This window comes from Triticum dicoccoides, chromosome 4B (assembly GCF_002162155.2).
Source record: "Triticum dicoccoides isolate Atlit2015 ecotype Zavitan chromosome 4B, WEW_v2.0, whole genome shotgun sequence".
NCBI classification, from domain to species: Eukaryota; Viridiplantae; Streptophyta; class Magnoliopsida; order Poales; family Poaceae; genus Triticum; species Triticum dicoccoides.
Genome location: NC_041387.1, coordinates 626,040,707 through 626,046,547, shown reverse-complemented (window position 1 = coordinate 626,046,547; position 5,841 = coordinate 626,040,707).

The following is a 5,841-nucleotide window of genomic DNA, read 5'->3' as shown; positions in this document are numbered from 1 at the left end:
GGTTTAACACCAATATAAATAAAGAATGAATTCTTTACAATACCTTAAAGTGGTAGTTTGCTTTATTACACTAATGGATCTCACAAAGTTTTTGTTAAGTTTTTGTGGATGAAGTGTTCGAAGAACGAGGATTTACCGATGTGAGAAGAATAAAGAGAGTCAAGAGTTCAAGCTTGGGGATGCCCAAGGCACCCCAAGTAAATATTTCAAAGGATACTCAAGCATCTAAGCTTGGGGTTGCCCCGGTTGGCATCCCATCTTTCTTCTTCAACAAATATCGGTATACCTTGGTTTTTGTTTTGTTCACATGATTTGTGTCCTTTGTGTTTTTATTTTTCTTTAAGAACCATGCTAGTATGAGATAGCCCTTCATTGATTTGTAGAATACTTCATGTGCTTCACTTAAATCTTTTAAGTATGATCTTATAGAATTTCTCTTTGTGCTTCACTTAATTCATTTGAGTATGGTTTTATAGAATGCTTCGTGTGCTTCACTTATATATTTTGAGCTTGGATATTGGTTAGTATATATTAATTATATAATTCTCCATGAACTTCACTTATATATTTTGGAGTATGAATAATACTATCATCTAAAGCAGGTTTGGAAGAGTGTCAACTTTAGGAATTAGTGATCCCACTATTCTGAATGAGAAGAGTTTTGCTTATGTGGAGAGTAGTAAAATTTCTATGCTTACAGATCATGAAAAGAATGCTTCATGTGATGGTTATATCGTTTAATTCATTCATGATGCTATTGAAAATTATTATGAGAGAGGAATATATGCTTGTAGGAGTTGCGATAACATCAAGTTTCCTCTCTATGCGCTTAAAGTTTTGAAGTTATACTTGTTTTGCTTTCCTATGCTAGTTGATTATTGTTCCCTTAAATTGTGTGCTCTTAAAATCCCTAGGCATAGGGAGTGGGTTAGGTTTAAATTTGCTAGTCATATTCTTGATGATGCTCTCTTTATGTTTCAATTCTTATCTTTTATGTGAGCATCATTGAAATCATCATGCCTAGCTAAAAGGCATTAAAGAAAATCGCTTGTTGGAGACAACCCAATATTTACCTTTACTGTTTTTGTGTGTCCACATGATTAATATACTGTAGTAATCATATTTTATAGCTTTTGTTTCAATAAAGTGCCAAGTAAGACCTTTGGGAAGACTTGGGTGAAAGTTAATGTGATCTTGCTATAAAAAACAGAAACTTTGCGCTCACAAGATTTGCTGTCATATTTTATAGAAGAGTGATTTTGAGTTGATTCTTTTTAAAGAAGATTAATAGAAAAACTCCTCATGTCCACCAATTTATTTCATAATTTCTGGAGTAGCATAAGCATGGTTTCTAATCAGATCATTACAGACTATTCTGTTTCTGACAGATTCTGTTTTCATTGCATAGTTTGCTTGTTTTCTAGTTTCTATGACTTATATTTCTCAATATAAATTGTAGAAATGATATGGCACATTAGGAATTGTGTGAGAAAAATTATGAAACTTGTCTTTGACAGTACCAAAGTGAATGGTTTACTCTTTATCATACTAACCTATCTCACGAAGTTCCGTTAAGTTTTATGTGATTGAAGTTTTCAAGCTTTGGGTGAGATATCGATATGAGGAGAATAAGGAGTGGAAAGACCCTAAGATTGGGGATTCCAAAGGCACCCCAAGGTAATATTCAAGTAAGACTCAAGCGCCTAAGCTTGGGGATGCCCCGGAAGGCATCCCCTCTTTCGTCTTCAAAACTATCGGTATACCTTACTCGGAGCTATATTTTTCTTCGTCACATGATATGTGTTTTGATTGGAGCGTATTTTCAATTTTACTTGACGTTTGAATAAAATAATTGGATCTGAAATCTTGAATAAAAAGAATCCTCCCATGGCTAGTTAATTATTTGACTACTCAGTGTTCTTCACTTATATCTTTTGGAGCAGTTTGTCATTTGCTCACGTGCTTCACGTATATCCTATGAGTAAATGGTTGAATGAATTGAATATCATAAATCTGAATTTATATACGTTTCATATGCTTATAACATGGGGAGTAATGACTTCACACATAATAAGTATAGGTAGTAAACTCACTGAAAGTTAGCAAATGCAGAACTGGTCACTTGAGCAATTCATGAAAGAATATTGAAGGAAGAGAGATTTCACATATAAATATACTATCTTGGACATCTTTTGCAATTGTGAGCACTCATTAAAATATGACATGTTAAAAAGTTGATGTTGGACAAGGAAGACAACTTAATGGGTTATGTTTTCCTATATCCGAAACATTATATTGTCTTGGATCATCCAACATGTTGAGCTTGCCTTTCTCTCTCATGCTAGCCAAATTCTTTGCACCAAGTAGAAGTACTACTTGTGCTTCCAAACATCCCTTAAACCAGTTTTGCCATGAGAGTCCACAATACCTACCTAAGGATTGAGTAAGATCCTTCAAGTAAGTTGTCATCGATGCATGCAATAAAAATTGCGCTCTAAATATGTATGATCTATTAGTGCAAAGAAAATAAGCTTTATACAAACTTATGATAGGGAAGAAATAAAGACGACCGACTGCATAATAAAGGTCTTTATCACAAGCGGCGATATAAAGTGACGTTCTTTTGCATTAAGATTTTGTGCATCCAACCATAAAAGCGCATGACAACCTCTGCCTCCCTCTGCGAAGGGCCTATGTTTTATTTTTATCTTCTACCCTTATACAAGAGTCATGGTGATCACCACGTTTCCTTTTTACACTTTTTCCTTTGGCAAGCACTTTGTGTTGGAGCGATCCGGATATATATATCCACTTGGATGTAGGTTTTCATAAATTATTATTGTTGACATTACCCTTGAGGTAAAAGGTTGGGAGGTGAAACTATAAGCCCCTATCTTTCTCTGTGTCCGATTAAAACTTTGAACGCCTAAATATCACGTCAGTGTTAGCAATTGTGAAAGATTAAATGATAGTTGAGTATGTGGAGTTTGCTAAACCAAAGTTCTGACATAGACCCTTCCTGAAAATAAGATGAATTGCAATCGTTTGATGACTAAGAATATAGTTTGTTAGTTTCAAGAAAGTTTATGATCTATACTTTAACATGTGAATAGCTTGTTACTTGATCATGAGAAGTTTTATGAGATGAGCTACTGTTATGACATATAATGATGATAGAAAAGGTGATTGAAATTATTATTGATCAAACTTGTGCACTTGCTAGAATTCACACTTCATAAATTATTTCTTTTATCATTTACCTACTCGAGGATGAGCAGGAATTAAGCTTGGGGGTGCTGATACATCTCCATCCTATCTATAATTTATGAAGTATTCATGCTATTATATTATCTGTTTTGGACATTTAATGGGATTTATTATACACTTTTATATTATTTTTGGGACTAACCTATTAACCGGAGTCCCAGTCCAAATTGTTGTTTTAACCTATTTCAGTGTTTCACAGAAAAGGAATATCAAACGGAGTCCAAACGGAATGAAACCTTCGGGAGAGTGATTTTTGGAACAAACGTGATCCAGAGGACTTGGAGTGGACGTCAAGAAAGAAGCGAGGAGGCCACGAGGCAGGGAGGTGCGCCTGCCCCCCGTGTGCGCCCCCACCCTCGTGGGCCCCTTGCAGCTCCGCCGACCTACTTCTTCCTCCTATATATACCCATATACTCCAAAAACAACCAGGAGCACAATAGATCGGAAGTTCCGCCACCGCAAGCCTCTGTAGCCACGAGAAATCAATCTAGGCCCACTTTGGCACCCTGCCGGAGGGGGCCATCATCACCGAAGGCCATGGAGGAGGAAGCACAAGGGGGAGAACATCTCCTCCTCTCTCTCGGCGATGTAATTCTTTTGCGGTGTGTTTGCTGAGATCCGATGAATTGTGGATTTATGAACAAGATTATCTATGAATATTATTTGGTTCTTCTCTGAATTCTTATATGCATGATTTGATATGTTTGCAAGTCTCTTTGAATTATCAGTTTAGGTTGGCCTACTAGATTGATCCTTCTTGCAATGGTAGAAGTGCTTAGCTTTGGGTTCAATCTTGTGGTGTCCTTTCCCAGTGATAGTAGGGGCAGCAAGGCACGTATTGTATTGTTTCCATCGAGGATAAAAAGGTGGGTTTTATGTCATATTGCTTGAGTTTATCCTTCTACATCATGTCATCTTGCTTAATAAGTTACTCCGTTCTTATGAAGTTAATACTCTAGATGCATGCTGGATAGCGGTGAATGTGTGGAGTAATAGTAGTAGATGCAGAATCGTTTTGGTCTACTTGACGCGGACATGATGCCTATATTCATGATCATTGCCTTAGATTTCTTCATAATTATGTGCTTTTCTATCAATTGATTGGCAGTAATTTGTTCACCCACCGTAATACATGCTATCTTGAGAGAAGCCACTAGTGAAACCTATGGCCCCGGGGTCTCTGTCTTATTATACTATATCTCTTTCCTATTTTATCACATCTCATTTAATATTTTGCAATCTTTACTTTCCAATCTATACAACAAAAATACCAAAAATATTTACTTTATTATCTCTATCAGATCTCACTTTTGTGAGTGACCGTGAAGGGATTGACAACCCCTTTATCGCGTTGGTTGCAAGGTTCTTGATTGTTTGTGCAGGTACTAGGTGACTTGTGTGTCATCTCCTACTGGATTAACACCTTGGTTCTCAAAACTGAGGGAAATACTTATGCTACTTTGCTGCATCACCCTTTCCTCTTCAAGGGAAAAACCAACGCAAGCTCAAGAGGTAGCAAGAAGGATTTCTTGCGCCGTTGCTGGGGATATTTACGCCAGGTCAAGACAAGATTTGATCTCCCGTCAACTTGCAATTTTCTGGCGCCATTGCCTGCGAGATATACACCAAGTCAAGCCTTACCAAGCACCCATCATAAACTCTTCTCCCTTGCATTACATTATTTGCCATTCGCCTCTCGTTTTCCTCTCCCCCACTTCTAAAATGATTTTCGAAAACCTTTGCCTTTTCTTTGCCCTCCTTCCATTCGATCTTGTGTTACCATGTGACTTCTTTTTGCTTGCATCTTCGCTTGCTAAAAGTTTATGGATCCTCATCCAATTGCTAATGTTCTTAAGAGATCCAATTATGATGAACCAATTGTTAGTAAGTTTTGTGCACTAGATTATCTTTATGAAGTTTGGCTTGAAATTCGTGAATCTGAAAATTGTGATGAAGAAATTTATGAAGAGATTCACGATAGCTCTATGAATAAAAAGCATGATTGCAATGATTTTACTATAAATTCTATTGATGTCAATCGTGCTAATAATATGCAAAACGCTAAGCTTGGGGATGCTAGTTTTGTTATGACTACTATTTGTCGCAATGATCATGATTGGGGTGATTCTTCTTTTGATCTTGAAAATTTATTTAAGCCCCATGATGAATATGAGATAGATAAGAGTGTTTGCAATATTATTGAAAGTGGGTTTGGAAGAGTGTTAAATTTAGATTCGACATATTTGGAGAATGTTCAATCTTATGAAATTTTTGATAAAAGTGGGTTTGGAGACATCATGACTTTAGTTAATGTTAATCCCACTATTTTGGAAGAGTGTCAACTTTGCATGCATGTGGATCGTGTTGAGTTATGTGATAGCTATTTTGTTGAATTTGCTTACGATCCCACATGTAATTATTATGAGAGAGGAAAATATGGTTGTAGGAATTTTCTTGTTACTAAATTTCCTCTTGTTACGTTGAGATCGCTATTGTTTCTTTCCCCTTCCTTGCATATGCTAGTTTCTTGACAATTTGTTTGCCTATAAGATGCCTATGCATAGGAATTATGTT